The 19228-nt window shown below is 37.9% G+C and overlaps 1 protein-coding gene across 1 annotated transcript in view; it reads left to right on the top strand.

The window, feature by feature from the left end:
- The first annotated feature begins 626 nt into the window (after positions 1 to 626).
- NSD3 (nuclear receptor binding SET domain protein 3) overlaps positions 627 to 19228 on the top strand; it is a 62009-nt gene continuing 43407 nt past the window's right edge. The window contains exon 1 of the mRNA XM_019626836.1: positions 627 to 1139. The gene's annotated coding sequence lies outside the window, so the exon portion shown is untranslated. The remainder of the gene's footprint in view (positions 1140 to 19228) is intronic.

Raw genomic sequence — 19228 nt, forward strand, 5'->3', positions numbered from 1 at the left:
GGGGGAACGGGGGACGGGGAGCATCCGGCTGAAACATCCATGGTTTAAAGGGAGACTGCCCGCAAGGCTCAAGTCTGAAATTCCTGCCATGGTGTCCAGACGCACACCCATGTGGAATAGGCAGCTATTCTCTGACAGCTGTCGGACAGAAGACAGACAAGAAGGCACATAAACTGTTCTACTCTGTCCCGGTCGTTTTAACCGAGCATACGTTTGTAGGTTATTTGTAACATCTAGGGATTGTATAGCAATGTCACTCTGAGTCGTCCCATGTGGTGTTATTTAATAAGTGCTGTTATTTAATAAGTAACACGCACGAGCACAATTTTACCTCACAGGCCCAACCTTTAACCTGTCTTCTCTCTGTCTGCTAGTTTTGTTTTGTTTTTTTACTCCTTCTCATCATTCCTTCCCGTCCCTCTGCCTTTATCGCCTGCGGTCTCATTTCTCGTCTAGACTCCTTCGGGCTGCTCACTTTCTGGTTCTCGTTCCGGCCCCTCCTCCCCGCCCCGCTGACTAGCCTCTTCCTCCTTTTGCCCCCCGTGCCCCAAATCCGGACTGCATTTCCCGGCAGGCGCCGCGGCCGGCAACCTATAAGCGGCTGAAGATTTGGCGGCGGCTGCGCTCCGAGTGTCGGGGTGGGGGTGGGGCTTTGTGCGCGGCGTCGGTGGCGGCGGCGGGAGCGGGCGGCGGCGGTAGCTACTGCCAGGAACGCGGCGGAGGCCGAGGGGAACTGTCCACTGGTCGCCGCGCAGAGGCGTGCGAAGGCCGACTCGAGCCCCGAGGACCCTGCTGCCCCGACCCGGCCGCCAGCCACAGGCTCCTCTCTGATAGCAGCGGCTGCGCGGCAACCCCCCATCCCTCCACCTTCCCTGCCTACCCCACCTCCCGCAGCCTTCCTCCTCTCCCTTCCTCGCCCGGCCCGGCTCGGCCGTGGCCCTCTTCCGTGCCCGCCGCCATGGCAGAGGCATCCGGTGCGGGGAAAATCTAGCCCGGGGATTTCATGCGGCCTAGCTTGGTTCGATCTTCTCCCCCCGCGGTCGCGGCGGCTGCCCGCACCCCAGCCCCACTCCGGGCCTCCGTGTCTCTCCTGTGATCGTACTGACACGGCCGGGGGGTTAGAATGGAACAAACTGAAGGTAAAGTGAATGCGTATGTGTGTGTGTATGTATTGGAAGGAAGGAGCGAGAAGGGGGCGACCTAGGGATGGGACCCGGGTAGAGAGAGAAACCCTAGCCGGATGGGAGGACGAACGGGTGGCCTGCAAGGGTTCGAGGGGAGTCTAGAAGGAGGAGCAGTAATAAGGAGGGGTTGTGTGGACGGGATTGGGATGTGGAGCGAGGGAGGTATGATTGGGAGAAGAGATGGAGTGGCGCTGGGAATTGGGAGTAGAGGTGGGATGGGGGCGGGGATAAAGATGGAACGGGGGAGGGGCAGGGAAAGGGGAGACGAGTTAGGTTTGGAGAGACCTGGGAGGACTGAGAGATAGGGAGGTTTTGGGGTGGAGGGTAGAGCTAGAAGAGTCTGGAGGAAGGAGATAGAATTGTGTGGAGAAATGGGCATCAAGGAAGAAACGAGGGAATGGAAGTGAAGGAAAAAATGGATTAGGAAAAGGGATGATAAATGATTGAGACAGGATGCAAAAGGAAGATAGGAAATAGACTCAGGAAACTGGAAGACCTAGCATTGGGATCGGGAAGGAAATGAACTGAATGCTGAGGATGAGAACTAGCGACCAAGCATTACAGAGTGGGAGGAGGAGAAGGGACAGGGGGTTGTTAAAGTGTTAGGAAGGGAAAGCCTTTTGTTCCTATATTTGTGTGTATTCTGTGCCTTTTCTTTCAAGGCTGGAGAATAGAGAAGCTAGTAGTTGTGGTGTTGTGATTGTTGTGAAATGGGGAAGTGTGGGTTTTACTGTTTTGAGGGAAGAGATGTATTAGTGTTATGGTAGGAAGACGGGGAGAGAGACATGGCCATAATTTGATGGTTTTGGTGAGGGAGTGAAGACTATTCAGATTTAAAGGGGGCAGGGGCAGCCATGTTTGCTGCCAGACACTGCAGTGTAAATAAATTCTTTCTCTCCGACATCAGTATGAATCTGGAGGGGGCCAATTCATACGGTTAACCCTTTCTTTCTATTCCTGAACTCTTCCCTTCCATCTTGGGGTCATTTAAAATTATAACCACCAAAGGAGGTAGTGATGTTTTCCATCTTGTGTGTTTTGCTGCCCACCTCCTCCCCTACCCCCACCCCCCCCACACCTCTTTTTCCTCTTCTGGTTGCAAACAAGGCATGCTAATGAACTGCAATGTAAAATTTAACCCTTTTTGTAAAGTTAAGACTATATTTTTACTAGCTGAAGGAATCATTACCACTCTTATTTCAAAAATGACCATCAGAAGTCTTTTAAATATTCATTTGTTTCAGAGGACTCGGAAGCAGTCAACATGTTTTTTGCAATTCTTTAAGTAAACAAGGAAATTGCATCGGTCGGTTATTTTACTTGGGCTGGTGCTCTTGGCAAAGCACTGTGTGGGAGTGAGAAGGAATAGGAAGATCTGCTTGCGGTAGATTATCTGTTTGACTGTTAGAAAATTAGAAACGTGTGTAGTATTTTAAAATGGTGTTTCTGATGCACTTGTTTATAGGCGATGGGTGTGTTAAGAAGTGTTTTCTTATTTTTTTAATAAACTCTTTCTCCTCCATCCCTTCCCTTTGCTTTCATGTAGCTAGCTCAATACAATCTCCAGATGCTAGTTCAGCACACTGCAATGATCTATGAAGTAGGCATGCAGATTTTAGAGCCTCACTAAGGTGCCAGTTTTTATTTTATTTTATTTTTGTGGGAACTTCATGTGGGCTCTCTACAGTAACTCTTTAATGTCAAATGTACCTAGTTGTGTGATTTGAAATAGTTACTATTCTAGAGTTTTGTGGGGTCAAACGTTTAAATCCTGACAAATTTACAGTGGATAAATTAAGTGGAGCTTCTTTTATTTTCATATTGAAAAGGATTAAATATGTGTGTGACCTCTTGTTTTATAATTGTAATTGGGGTGACCTAAACTTTAATCCATCATATTGATATTGAAACTGTTCTCTAATACCAGGAAGGCTTGCTAAAATTGTAACATGTTGGACTCAAACCAGTTGTACTAGGTATTGATTTAATCTACCTTAATGCAACATCTTTTCAGTTGTTATATAGAAGTTTAGGATGTGTTCGTAGTCTTTTGGAAAAATTAAATATTGTTAGGTACTTTGTGAGTACTTTTAGTATAAAGGCCAGATTTACAACCTGGAGTATTTTGATTTGATAATATTTATCCTGAATTTTTGAAAATTTTGTGAAGAAAAGGTCCATTCAAAAGCCATTCAGTAAGTTTTCTTGGAATTTATTTTAATGGAGATTTTGTTTTATGGAGATTTTCATTTTATATCTCCAATCATTTGACGTGTTATTTATAATTAAATTGTAAATTATGTGCATGAACCAGCAGTGCCATAAATTTTTAGGAAAATGAGACATTGTATGTTAAAATAAAAACTGACATTGGAAGCTTGAATTATTAATACTAAAAAAAAAGTGTATTCCTATGTATTCAGCATTTTGTAAAGATCAGGGTCCCTTCCCAGCTTTCATAAATATTCTGGCTCCTCACATAGGTTACCCATATAATGAAGAAGGATATTCTATTTAGATGATATATAATTAAAACCCAGATTTTGCTCTGATTACCATATCCATAAGCCCACCTGCTACCTGAGATAGCTCTTTTTAAATTTTAATATGCTCTTACACTGATCCAGTTGAATTAGTTTTGGACAAAGGAAATTGGTTGCCTTTGAAATTGATCATCCTTGAGTGAATTGAAATCTGATTCCAAATACACTCAGTTTCTGGAGTTTATAATAACATTCATAATAATCATAGTTGTAGCTGCTATTAGTTGTCCTCTTACAATGTGTTATGCTGAGTGTCTCGCGTGCTTTTCTTTTAGCCTTCCAACAGTTGCATGAGGTTAGTACTATTAGCTCCTTTTTACAGATGGAGAAATTGAGGTTAAATAGTTTAACGACAGTATTTGAACCCAGATCTTTTCCAATTAAAGAACCTGGATCAGCAAGCCTTTACTTTTAGGGTTTTTTTTTAATTGATTAAAATAATACTTGTTCATTATTAATTTTTTTTTCAAATATTATAAAAGCCTAGGAGGTTTAAAAAAAGTTGACATCCCATTCCCCACTGATGACCATTGGAAGTTTCTTGTGTATCTTAGAACATTTCTGTACATATATGTATATCTGTTTTAAAATGCATATAAATTGGGCCATACAATCTGCATTTTTCATTTTTGTCTTAGCAAGCTATCTGGGACAACCTTTTAAATGAGCATATATGGATGGATCTACAGCTTTTTTAAAGGGCCATATAGTATTCCACTCTTTGGAATATTGATTCACATTAGGTTAACAGGTTTTTGCTATCATAATAATAGAGTAGGTCCTGAATTAAGTCCCTAACAGCCTGTTTAAATAGAAGACATATAGTCCAACTACTTTTTTACAAGAGAGAAAACAGGCCTCGAGAAGTTAAGTCCAAGGCTTTAGTGAGAAACCTGTTACCTGGCTCTTTACACGTTACATTACTTCATTGTTATGAAATATTTGAGCTTTCTGTGAAAGCTCAAGGTGAGGGGGAATACTCAAGTTTAGGCACGGTTATTATAACGAATGCGAGGACATTAAGTTGCAGTGAGGCAAAGAATCTTCTATGTTTTCATACTTTGTTCACTAGGTTGTACATATAGCATATGCACAAAATATTTTAGCATTGTAAATGAATCATGTCCAAGTATCTTGAGGTTTCTGTTTTGTGTAATGAAGTGGTTTGGGGCAGAATTTTCCTATTTTAATAAAATTATCAATGAAATAAGATAGCAATGAAATGAAAAAATAAGAGGTCTATCATGATCCTGGAAAACTACTTCGAAAGAAAATTGAGACACTGGTAGGTTTTTTAAAATGAGCTAAAAAATACCTAATTGAAAACAAGTTTTAAAAAAATCTTAGCAGGCACTGTTGATTATTTTATTTTTGTCTATCAAGAAGAAAATAAGTTACAACGGATACTTATACATGGGTTCTTTTAAAACAAAAAAAAAATAGTCTGTATTAGACCCTTAGAAAATTAAAATCATTAAAGCTTTAAAAAGGTTTAGAATTGGGTATCTATCCATAAAATCTGCTTCTTGATACAATGCTGTTTTTAGTTTTACTTAAAAGTAAAGTCTATTTGAAAAAGCAACTAAGATGATGTATTCCTTTGTTATTAAATATTTCCAGCATTTGAGTTTTCATGAATGGTGAGCTTCATTTCTGCAAGCTAATCTTTTTATAAATATTAATAATGGTACATTTAAGAAATTGATTATACTATGACTAACACATGTTTTTTTAAAAGCTGACAGAGTTTTGTTTTTGGTTTTTATTGTTGACCTCACTAAGTACTTAATGAGTACTTTTAAACACTTCTGTATTATGTTGTGCCTCTACTGTATGGCATGAAAAGAAGGTAAAAGGCATATTTTAAATTTTGTGAATTTAGAGAATGTTCAGTTTTTTACTAGATGGATGTGTTGTTATTCCTAAAGTACATCTGTTCATTGACAAGATTTTGAATTTGAAAAGCTCTTTGAAAAAGGATTTTTGGCTTATTTGAAAATTTTAGATGTGGATCTGTGTCATCATTGACTCATCTACAATGATAACTCTTTTCTTACTAGCTTCCCTTTTTCATCTAGACTTAGGACTATATTAAGGAGAAAGTGAATAGGAAAATGAAAAATTTTTATATACATACAGTTTCCATTTTAACCATAGAAATATGTATTATTATTTAATAATACTTCGCACTTATATTACACCTTCTGTGATGTTGGATAGAATCCCCAGACAATAACTCAACTTTTTTCAGTTTTAATGTGAAGTTGAAAAGCATAAGAATTATTTAACCTAATTTAAAGATGGAAAATGAGATTTCAGGAACTCAGGCCAAATAGACTACCATGTTAAGTAGAATAATATGTTCAGATTTCAGTCTGATTACTTTTTAGAAAATTAAAAAAATATGTATGGGTGTGTGTTTCTTGACGTTTTCTTCATAGCCTACATTACCTTTATTTTAATAGACAATTAAACATTAACTTTTAATGTAACAAAGTAATAAAGTAATTTTTTTTTTTACTTTACATAAGATATTTTTTCTTATTTTGGTGTAACTTGTATACAAGCTTCCTGAAATATATAAGTAACTATTTTAAATTTGAGAAATGTGTGGCTTCCTGGGATTTTTGTGGGTAAGACAAAATTTAGTTTATCAAATTGATTTGGGATAAGAAAATTAAGAAGTGTTACATGGAGACTTGCCCAGTGGTATTTTGCCCATAGCCAAGACAGTATTGTATCTGTTGAGTCTTGTGTTTATTAACATCTCATAACTGTGGCGTCTTAAGAAAGCCGTACATTAAAAACAACAACAACAACAAAAACCCCAAAACTTTAAAAATAGCATTTTAAACAACTTTTAAGTTTTGAATCATGACATAAACAGCATAAAACCTAAATATACAGTAAAAACAGATAATTAGAAAGTGAACCTCATGTAGTACCCACCCAGGTAATAAGCCTTTTAAGAAAAGCTGCAGAGATAGCCCCATTGGTTTAGCTGCTATTACCTTGTTGGTATTTGGACTTTAGGGATAAAAGTATGCTGAAAAGTAACCTGAAAAATTAATAACCATGAGGGGTCAGCAAATGTAAAAGCTGAATGACCAATTTTTATTTGTTATCAAAAGGGTTATCTAGACCAAAAAAAAAAAAATGGCTTCCTAACATGTAGTGTAGTCATTTAGTGATTTGAAATCTTGGTGCTTTATTAATGAATGTGAAGCAAAAAATAATACTGAATTCTACAAGAATCCTGTCATTTTATAGAAAATGTTTATTCACAGTTTATCTCTCGCACTTTTTTTAAAGATTTTTTTTATTGGGGAATTAGGGGAATAGGAACAGTGCTGGGGAATTGGGGGAAGGGGAACAGACAAGTTGCTATGCTTTTGTTCTTCAGTCTAGTTGTCTCTCTTGCACTTTTTGATAGGATTCAATGACTATTGGTTTTAGATTAATGTGCAAACTCTAAACTTTTAGATTTTTGCTTAGAAATTGTCAAATTTGCCTGTACTAATCTTCTAACTTAAGTATCTTATTTTACAAAAACTAGTTTGACTTTCTTGCTTTCACATTAATGTAACTATTCAAAAAATATTAACTTGAGAAATAATCAGTAATGAAAACTTATCTATGTTTGACTCTTCTTTTTTGGTGCCTCTTGATTCTTACCTTTTCTGTATTTTGGCTAGATGGATCAAATTTCTTTTGTAATTGAAGAAACTTGATTGTGCTTCCCTGGCTTTCTAGCCTATTTTCTTATATGCTTGGAAAGATTCAATGTTGACTTTCTATGACTTTGATAGCAGAAAAGTTGAATTTCTCCTACCCCCCCAATCTGCCAAATACAGTTTATTTGCATAAAACAGCAGTGTGGACTTTGAGAAAGACATTGTTATATTACCTCTATATACATAGATTAAAGCCTTTATGTCGTTATTATAATTTTGTAACTTTAAGCTGTCTCCTTTATGATCTCTGTAGGACCCAAATGTATTTGAATATAGTATTTCATGTTTGATTGTGACGACAAATTTCTTGCTATGCTTTACTGTATCCTTGAATTCCCACCTGTAATACCATAGAATGGTATTCTTTTTATTCTGGTTGAAGGTTAAATATATTCCTTGCTAATTTATCTGCTGCAAGGATGTTAAGTTTTCCTAAATGTGGAAGAAAACATGATTTGATATAATTATTTTTTAAACCTAAAATCAGTAGTTTGGGTTTGTGTATGAAATAGAGTTAATATGCTTTGGTCATCTCATGGGTTCTGTGTTGCTATCACCTGTATAATTAAGCCGTAATCATTAGAATTTATTTTATTGGGTGACAGAATTAGTTGAGGTACTGAGGTTAAGGTATTAGCTAAGGTATTGCATGTGCGTGTGTGCGCGCGCGTGCGCGCGCGCGCGCACACACACACACACACACACACACACACACACAATACTAAGAAATGCTGATAGTCCTGTTAGTTTTTAATGGAAAATGTGTGCTTTCCAAAGTGGTCACTAGTTTAAAAATAACATTTATTATGTTTAAATTATGAAAGATTGTTTATTGTAGGGAAATTGAAAACCAGTAAGATATAAATGTTAAAATCACCCGAAAGCCTACCAATTGGAAGTAACTGTTATTACCATTTTTTCTATATCCTTCCAGTGTTTCTTTCTTGTGTATATAGGTATTTTTTAATTGGAATTGTACATTAATATTATTTTGTAATACACTCTATTGTGAAATAATTTTTTTTGAGGATGTGATTTAAAAAATTGACATAAGTTTCATTTTAAGGGTGTGCTATGTCTCCTTACCATTCTTCTATTGATGGTATTTTAGGCAGTTTGCAGTTTTGGGATATTATAAATTTTTTTTTAAAGATTTTATTGGGGAATTGGGGGAGGGGAACAGGCAAGTTGCTGTCCTTTTGTTCTTCAGTCTAGTTGTGGAGGACATTGCTTCACTGGCCCATGTTATTACCATTGCGCTCTTCCCGGGTGAGGCAGATTGGTCGCCGGCCATTGGACGGTCGCTCACAGAGGCTCACGGCAGCTCACAGCTGCCGGCCCGCCCCACTGCAGCCTATGCTGTCACCAGCAACTCATGGCAGCCCAGCTCCAGGTCAAGCTGTTGTTCACCATCTTAGCTGTAGAGGGCAGTGTCACTGGCCCGCATGTGGGATCCGAACCGGGGCCCTACTGATCAGAGATGGCATCCCAAGTGAACTCCTAACCAGTGCGCCACTCAGATGGCCTGACTGTTATTTATTTTTAAAATTTTATTTCCAGCTTTATTGAGGTGTAATTGACTGAGATATACTTTATTTATGAGTGAGATTTTAGAAAGTTAGTCCTGAAAAGATGCCTCATATTTGTTACGTTAAGAAAACCTGACATTTAAAGTTTAATTTTATGAAACAATGTACAGTATTAGGTAGATTTTTTGAATTATAAAATCATTTTGTCTAGTGAAGATGCTTTTATTGAGAGAATGTTGTATGTGGTTTAAAATACATTTCTTTTCATTAAAATTTTTAGAAATTATTTTAGAAAATAATTATCTTATTAATAGAGATTATGTTATGTCTATCTAACTGTAGCAAACTTGTCACCCTATAGAAAGTATGGTTTGATTTTTAAGAGGTTTGCTTTGCTCTAACTGACCTTCACCCTGACAGTTGTTCTGTTTACTTTAAGCCATTTAACAAAACATTTTTGTTTTTTTTAAACTCAGTGGGCAGTGGAATGTAGGGCAAGAGTCAAGGAGACCTGAGTTCCTATGCCCACCTCTTACCACTGAGGCTCCGTGTTCTTCTCTCTGAAGTAGAGATGAAAATGACTTCTCTTTGGAGTTATAGGGATCCAAATTAAAAGTGCTCGAGTGTTTCTAGAACTGTACCAGGCATATAGCTGATAATGATTTTTTTAATATAAGAAAAATTGCACATGCAAAATGAACTAATCTTAGTTGCATGTATAATAGATGAAGAAATGAACTCAGTTGGCTTTTCATAGTAGTTAAAAGTTGAATGTTAACTAATGCTTGATCAGAATCTTTGTATGGGTTATGTATGTGGCATTTCTCAGTTGGTAAGAGAATTCAAGCTGGTACAAGTATGAACGTGAAGTTAACTTTCCAGTCCAGATTTACTTCCACTGCTGTTAAAACATCATGATGGCTATAGCTTCACCAACAACTAGTGTTCTGAATAAGCAAATAGGTGATAATATAAATTTTGAATATATGGTATGAAGTTCCTTATGTTCTAAATTTTATTGCTTATTTTGAAAACAAAACGTTGAATACAATCGAACCTAAATTATTAAAGTGTTAAACTTGATGAACCACAAGAAAAACCTGATATTTATAGGAAAGATGGACTTAGTAAATTATTATTTTAAATTGCTTAGTGCTTTATTTATTTATTTATTTTAATTGGGGAATTGGGGGAGGGGAACAGACAAGTTGCTGTCCTTTTGTTCTTCAGTCTAGTTGTGGAGGNTCTAGTTGTGGAGGGCGTTGCTTCACTGGCCCAAGTTGGCACCATCATTGCGCTCTTCCCGGGCGAGGCAGATCAGTCGCCGGCTTCTGGATGGCCGCTCACTGAGGTTGCTGGCCGCTCGTGCTGGCTGCTGGCCACACACGGTAGCCCATGGCAACCCACTGCCACAGGGGCTGTAGCCTATGCCGTCGCTGGCGACTCATAGCAGCCCAGCTCCAGGTTGAGCTGTTGTTCAGCATCTTTGCTGTGGAGGGCAGTGTCACTGGCCCTAATGTGGGATCCGAACAGGGGCCCTGCTGCTCAGAGCTGGCGTCTCAAGCCAACTCCTAACCAACACGCCACTCGGCTGGCCCTGGAGACATTTTTTATTGTTATTACTGGCAGGTAGTACCACAGGCCAGGATGCTGTTAAACATCTAAACAGCACACATAACAGCCCCCTGCAACAAATTATGTGGCCCAAAAAGTTAGTAGTTCTGAGGTTGAAAAACCTGTTTCAGAGTGTGAGCTCACTGATAAATGTATTGCCTTCTTAGTCTAATTCTCAGTCATGTATTTGAATTTTGGATCACTTCTTGATCAGTGGATTATATAAAGTCTAGATACTGAAGACTAAATTTGACTTGATAACTCATGCTCTTGGAAATGTTAGTAATTTTAGATGTTAGTATTATAGCACAGCAGTTTGATGAGGTTTCCAAAAAAGGTTAAACATTGAAATTACCTGCATAACTTTAGATTGCAAAGTTGAAGTCCTGTTATGGTGAATACTATGTTGTGATTTTGGGGTGTGCTTTTGCCAGCAAAGTATATATTTTTCTGTCTTCGTTACTTGATTGGAAATGAAAATTTAGTAAAACAGCAGTTAAATTTCCTTTTGTCTTTTCTGCCATCCCTATATTCATTTAGCAGCCTTTTTCATTCACTTAACTCTACTGGGGGATCTGGATACAGCAATGAAAAAAAAACAAAAGTACCCCGTACCTTTGCTGGAAATTAACTAGTTTGGTTGGTTGGTTGGTTGGTTGGTTGGTTTTTCCATGACTGAAGAAGGCATTGCTATCCTTTGCTTTGGACGTGAAAGATAAATATGAACTTCCAATATCTGAACACATTTGGCTGTTCTCTGAATGCTGAAGTTACTCAAAGATGCCTGAAATATAGCTTGGCATTCTAATAAAAATTGATTTTGTGTTTAGTACCGGTTTTGTATTAGTCTATAAATGATTCAGAAAAAGGATGTCATTTTTTTAGAGTTCCAGATTCTTCTTATCATGCGTTATGCTTAACAGTGGTAACATTGTGACACCTTCTCTTAATCTCATTAGTAGAGACTGCAGTTTTCATACACTGAAACAGAAAACAAAACTTCATAATATTCGTACTGCTTTGGAAAATACAAACCTTAATACATTAATAGTTTATATACATGCCTGTAGAATTATTAGATTTGTGGTAATGATCTTCGTGTTAAATGTGGTTAGGTAAATGTTTAAAGTTTTTTGGGAAAAAAATTCTTATCAGTCAGTAACTTTTTTGTGTGATGTGTTTATACTCTGTATTTCCAGCACTTAGTTAAATGTCTTAAATTTAATTCTGATAAAAAGATTACTTGATAAAATATAATGTTACATACTAAAATTTGAAGTTTAAAAATAATGGGGTAGGGCCGGCCGAGTGGCGCATTGGTTAAGAGCTGGCTTGGGACGCCAGCTCTGCAGCGGGGCCCCGGTTCGGATCCCACATGAGGGCCAGTGACACTGCCCTCTACAGCCAAGATGGTGAACAACAGCTCGACCTGGAGCTGGGATGCTGTGAGTCGCTAGCGACGGTGTAGGCTGCAGCTCCTGCTGCAATGGGCTGCCGTAAGCTACTGTGTGTGGCCAGCAGCTGGTGTGAGCTGCCAGGAGCCGCCATGAGCGGCCGTCCAGAGGCCGGTGACCGCTCTGCCTCACCCGGGAAGAGCACATGATAATACCAACATGGGCCAGTGAAGCAACGTCCTCCACAACTAGACTGAAGAACATAAAGGACTGCAACTTGTCTGTTCTCCCTCCCTGATTCCCCAACGCTGTTCCCCTCCCCCAATTCCCCAATAAAATCTTAAAAAAAATAAAAAGGGGCAAATTTCGTTTTGTTATGTTTTTCTCTGCTAGTTTGGTTTTGTATTGGACATGTAAATAATCATAGTGCAGGTACTTTCTAGCTTTATTCATGACCTTAGGAAGGAAAAAGCAAATCTGTACAGTCGGGTCAAATGCATGCTGTTAACAAAGAGCCCGTGGCATTTCAATAATACCAATTACTTAATGGTTATTAGTTCATATTAAACTATTTCAATTGTTAATCTAGTTCTGTAGCACCTTAACTGTAATACTCCCTTCTGTTTATGATTGATTTGTTTATTGGTAACGTACCGGGCACTGTAGTTGGCCTGGGGATTTAGAGATGATGTAGTCCCATGTCCTCAACATAAACTTCCAGTCTTTCCATATTCTCTGGCATCTAAGTTGCTTTTACTTCCCTCAGTTATGTAGTGTGCTTTCATTAAATGCTTGTAATTTGGTTTTGTAACATACCAAGAAAGTCCCTTCTAATAATCTAGATCATTTGGAAGCTGTGATATTTAGCCAAGAAATTTCTTAACTGAAACTTTTTTAGGTTAATGATTAATGTAGCGAAGCTGCTCCTCTCCCTTCCCACAGGTTAGGACTTTTTGTTTCCTAAGCCTGGAAATGTCTGAGCTCCTGTGCATCCTCTCGCAGTTCTCACATCCCCTTGCTTCTCAACCCGGATGTTTTCCTTTGTCATCCAGAGCACTTACCCGTTTCTGTCAGCAGGGACTCTCTGTCTTGCTCATCTTTTATCTCTAGTCCTCAGGACTAAACATAATACAGGTATTTGATATGAAATTAATCAATGAACCATACCAGGAGCAATTTCTGAGCTTCATCTCCTGCATTTTTCCTTTATTGTTTTACTGTCTCCAATAATAATGTAATTATATGTTTGCAGGAACCATGTCTAAATTTTCATCCCTATGACTTGAGTACATAGCCCAGTGTCTGGTAAATAGTAGGTGCTCAATAAATATTTGTTTTATTAGAGAAGCCTGTACAGGTTGGGGTGGAGACAACCTGGCTATAACTTTTGGTCTCCTTCCCATTGTAGCAGCAGCAGAATGGGAAGGAAGGAGGAGCTGGCATGAACTTCGGCTCAACGTTGTCTCAGCCTACAGAGGGCAATTAACAGACAGCAGCTGGTATCCAGAATTGATGTAATAAAGTATTTTACTACTATTTTTTACACAAATGTTTTGAGATCATGTTCACTCACACCTCCCCCCGCCCCCCTTCCTTAGGTCAGGACGGCCGCCTACAATGTATTAAGTGCTATGGTAGAGTGCAGGTAGAATGCTCTGCCAGCAGAAAAGGGTATGTGGCCTGGCTTCAGAGGGTGTGTGAGGGGTGGTCTGGAAAAGCTTCTTGGAGTATTGTAACACATCTGAATAGAATCTTAAGGATGAGTGGTTATGAGAGTGGAAATGCTAGACTAGTCGAGGGCAGGTGGGAAAGCTGAAGCAGCAGGAGAGGCAGCTGAACAAGTAGGCAGGGGCCAAATCGAGAAAAGGCTTCTGGGTTTTGGATTTGATCCTAAGGCATGGGGAGGTTATTAAATTTGAAGGTTTGGTGTTTTTTTTTAAATTTTTTTATTAAGTACTATCAATGCTCTAGAGAACAGATTAGAGGTAGACAACTTTGGAAGCAGGAAGAACAGTTTGGAAGGAACTGTTGCTCTTACCCAGATGAGAAATGATAAGGTAGAGCCCATGAACGTAGCAAGAACTGGGAATATCTGGAAGAAAGTTGAAGGGTAGGGCCAGCTTTGTTTTATGCATTGCATTTATCTTCTCCTACTCTGGAGGTTTGTGTTTTCACTTGGTGTTGTCTTTTGGCATACAGTTTTTAAAATCAATATTGTTGATTTTATTAATCATTTGTTTTACGTGTTGTATTTTTTATGTATTAAGAAGTCTTTCCCTACCTTGAGTTCATAAAGATTTATTCCTGTTTTATATTTTTTTTTTTCTTAAAAGTTTTTAAGTTTTGCTTTCTATATTTGGTCTTTAATCCACCTGGAGTTGGAATATTATATGGTGAGGATCTAATTTTTTTTTTCTGTATGGATAAGCCATTTTCCCAGTACTATTTTTTTCTTTTTTTTAAAGATTTTATTGGGTAATTGAGGAAGGGGAACAGCCACGTTGTCCTTCAGTCTTAGTTGTGGAGGGCACAGCTAGCTCAGCTCCAAGTCCAGTCACCATCCGGATGCCCGTCAGCAGCTCATGGCTGCTCAGCTCAAGGTGCCATGTTCATTCTTAGTTGTGGGTGGGCGGTAGCCACCATCCCATGCGGGAGTCTTAACAGGCAACCTTGTTGTTAGGAGCACGTGCTCTCACCAATTGAGCCATTCTGCCACCTGTTGGCAGCTCAGTGGCAGCTCAGCTTGGTTGCAGCTCACTGGCCCATGTGGGAATCGAACTGGCGACTCTGTTGCTCGGAGCTCATTCTCTTAACCAACTGAGCCATTTGGCCAGCCCCCAGTACCATTCTTTGAATCTTTTTTCCTTTCCTCTCTAATCTGCAGTGCTGCTCCTATTGTATGTCAAATTCCCATATAGACTTGGCTCTGTGTCTAGGATCTTATTCTGTTTTATTGCCTGTCTCTTTGCTAGTACCTCATATTTTAATTACTGTAGCTTAATAAGTGTAAAGCTTTTTGTTTTAATCACATTTAATATGTGTATACAAACCAGTAATTCTTTGAATGGATATTGTAGACTTTATTGTTAAGAAGTATACATAAATGCTTTCTTGATTTCTTTTGGAGCGTTTTTTAAAGATAATTCACACACCATACAATTCACCATTTTAAAGTGTACAATTCTGTTTTTAGTATATACACAAGGTTGTGCAGCTGTCACCACTACCTCCAGAACATTTTCATCACCCCAAAAAGAGATCTCGTACCTATTGTCAATCATCCTCCGTTCCTCCCTCTTCCCAGCCCCTGGCAACCAACCTCTAATTATCTTTCTGTCTCAAAAGATTGTCCAACCTGGACCATTCATATAAATGGAATCATCTAATATGTAGCGTTTTGTGAGAGCATTCTTATTTAAATTGAGTAAAATTGATAGATTAGCAGGGAATTTTGTAGGAATATTACTATGCGTTTGTGGAAGTATGACAAAAATACTGTGCCTTAGTAGAGAGAAAGAAGAGCAGATATCACCAGTATTTATTTCTGCTTTGTTTTTATTGTTTAAGCATCAAATTCACATTTTATTTCTCCTTCATTTATGAGGAGAGTGGCCAATCTTATGCTTTTACTTAGTTGCTTAATGAGCAAATGTCATGTAGCAAATCCTGTTTAGAAGGGTATCTGCTGTTGATACATCTTTGAGTTTATTATATATAGATAGATTGAGAACACTTTGATTTGGATACACATTGTATAAAAATGACATGATTTTAAAATAATGTCAACTGTAACTGGAAAAATATAATTAAAAAAAGAAAAATGACGTGATTTGCTTTATGTCTTAATGGATAAGTGAGTAAAATCATGTGACAATATAAAGGGAATATATTCTCTCCTGAATTATTTTTGAAAGCAAGCAGATTTTCCAGTTTAACCCAGAAATTAGTCAGCAGCTTAGAGTTCTTTTTAAAAGGCTACCTCGGAAAGTACCTTTAAGTCAAGATACCCAGATAAGGTTTACTAATATAGAACATTTATTTAACATACTAAAATACTGTAAACATTTTATGTCATTTGTAGAATTGATATCTCTTTAGTATAATTGCTTAAAAATTGTTTGGAAAAGAAAATGTTTTCCCCTAAGTCATAGTAGCATTAACCTTTCAAAGAGTTGCCTCAACCAGAATGTAAAACCTGTTGTCCAGTGGTCTTTTCAAACCTCTTAATTTTGACATCCTCAAATTTTCATTAAAAAAGTCATAAGAAAACTAAAAATTTGTTAAGCACCTCTAGAATTAATATTATTATATAATGGCATCAAAATCTCAGAAGTCCAAGTATTTACAGTACTATGGGAATTTAACAAATTGTTTGGGAGTAAATGCCAAATTTTAGTAAAAAATAATTAGCTTCTATACCATTGTTAAAACTTTTATGAATAGCTATAGCTAGCTACCAACTGAATAACACTTGGATGCTGTTAAAAGTACTTTCTTTTGTTTGTGGATAAAATAGTAAAGCTTGTAATCTGATATGATTTTTGTTCCCCGAAAGGATAAGATCATCTAACGACAAATGGAACAACCACCTCCATTTGTAATTTTGTTTGTATTTCCTTGACGAAAATTTCCAAGCAGGATCCGTTTTGTTTGAAAGATTGACATAGAGTTGTGTAGTTACTGTACCAAATTCAGTTATTGCTTTTTATCTGTAACAGAGCTAGATTAGATGCTATCAATTCTGGCTCCTTCTAGTGAATAAAAGATAAACATTGTTCATTTCCTTTTTGGTGCTGTAGAGTTGTGGTAAAGTTCTTAGAACCAAGTGGTTGATTTTTTTTTTTTCCGTAACCCGCACCCTCACCCCCAGTTATTTTGTGTGTGTGTGTGAAGTTAAAATGTAGAAAGGCTGATGGAAGAATATTGATTTTTAGTGTAATTTGTGTCCTGTTCATACTTACTAGAAGTGTGTTTGCTGATTTTTAAAGATGTGTTTGGGCTCTTTAAAAATATTCATCTCCTGTGTGTATGTTACTGAGTTGTTGAATCAGCTCTGACTCCTGGTGACCGTATGATTAAGTGATGTCCACATGTTGTGTCCTCAACAGCCCTGCTCAGCTCCTGTAGACTCATGCCTATGGCTTCTCTTATGGAGTCAGTCCATCTCGTATTTGGTCTTCCTCTTTCCTGCTGCCTTCCCTTTTTCCCCATCTACCGTATTTGCCGGCGTATAAGACGACTCGGCGTATAAGACGACCCCCTAACATTTCCACTCAAAATACAGAGTTTGTTATATGGTCGGCTGTGTGCGATTTTGCGAGTGTGGTAAAATCGCATAACAGCAAAATCGCATAACAGCCGAGCATACACCCAGCAGCGCTGCTGATGCCTGAACGGTATGTGGAATGAAGTGGGCGGGCATCGGGAGGCCACTATGGCACGGGGCAAGCACTATGGGCAGTCTATCTGAAGTGTACCTGGCGTATAAGACGACCCCCCACTTGGAGGCATATTTTTCAGCGCCAAAAAATCGTCTTATACGCCGGCAAATACGGTACTGTGTTTTCCAAAGAACCCTGCCTTTCCATGATGTGCCTGAAGTAGGACAGCTTCAGTTTTGTCATTTTTGCCTCCAGTGATGTTTCAGGCTTAATTTGCTCTAACACCCACTTGTTTTCTTTCTGGCGGCCCAGGGTATCTCGCAGAGCTCTTCTCCAACACCCTGTTTCAAATGAATCCATTTTTTTCCTATCAGCCTTCATTGTCCAGCTTCTGTATTTGTACATAGTAATTGGGAACGCGAGGGTGTGAATGATCTTAACCTTGGTCTCTAATGACAGACATATCATTGCTCTTGGTGATGTTTCCTAATTCTTGCATAGCTGCCCTTCTGAATCTCAGCCTTTTCTTGATTGTCTACTTATTTCCATAAAGTATGACTGTCTAACAGTTTTAAAGTAGATATAATAAAAATAGAATAGCATATCTCTGTTCTTTTTTTAACAATACACTGTTGTTATTACATTACTAACAAATAATTTTTAAATGATGAAAGCCAAAATGGGCAATACAGATCACTCTGATATATAATTAGGTTAAAGTGTAAATAGAGCACAGAACCAGAAAGAAAGGAGTCTCTTTTAAAACACTGGCATTAGGGCATTTTAGCATTCTTCCTTTAGATTAAGCATGTTTTTTCAAGTGTCTACTCTATAAAGACTCTGGTTTCACTTGTAAACCTGTGTACTAAAAATAATGGACTATATTTTTTAAAAAATTAACTCTCCTCCCATTTTTTTCCTCTGTGTAGATTTGCAGGGTCGGGGGGAGGGGAGGGATAGTAAAACAGAAACCTCCCTTGATGCTGTTATTGAGCAATTTTCATATTCTATTATTAAATGAATCACAGTTGAAGTTTTTTTTGGGCGGGGGGCGTATGTGTGTGTATATATTAAATTGACTTCAATATAGGATCTGATTTTCAAACATTAAGTGATTATTCAGTTAAAAATTAGTATATATTTGCTAGCTTTATCTTGTTACACCTCAAAGAGTGTATAGTTAAGCTTGCCTTTATATACTGAATTTAGATTTTTTTTTTGCTTTAAAACAAAATCACCGTCTAATTTTTCAACATTATGTGTCAATTTTCAAAAAAACAATGTGTTGTCAAACTCCAAACAGTAAAAATGTCAGGTTTTCAAGAACCAGCATAGCTGGTTCATTACTGCAGACTGTGTGCATGCACTCTATTCCTGTTACTGTGGAAACACCCATAGATTGTGGATTTATCATAAACCTTGAGAAATATTCCTTGCAACAGTTCACATAAAGAAACATCTGAATCCCTTGTTTATTCTGGGGTAAAGGAAGACCACCCTCTCATATTCTACCATTTTTCTTCAGCTGTAAAAATTCTCATGTTGATGTATCAAGCATGCTTGGCATTTTAGTATGATTGATTATAATTACTAGAATAGGTCTGGAAAATAAAGATTAATGTTTATGCCAATTCAATTAACAATGACTATAAAAATTGTATTTTGAGAGCTTTCACATTCTGAATTTCAGATTTATGGTATTAATAGCACTAAGATTGTAAATAGATAAGCTTATATAGGAGTTTTTTGTTTTGTTTTTTAAGATTTTTATTGGGGAATTGGGGGGATGGGAACAGTGCTGGGGAATTGGGGGAAGGGGAACAGACAAGTTGCTATCCTTTTGTTCTTC

This window comes from Hipposideros armiger, unplaced genomic scaffold (genome assembly GCF_001890085.2).
Source record: "Hipposideros armiger isolate ML-2016 unplaced genomic scaffold, ASM189008v1 scaffold_690, whole genome shotgun sequence".
Taxonomy (NCBI): domain Eukaryota; kingdom Metazoa; phylum Chordata; class Mammalia; order Chiroptera; family Hipposideridae; genus Hipposideros; species Hipposideros armiger.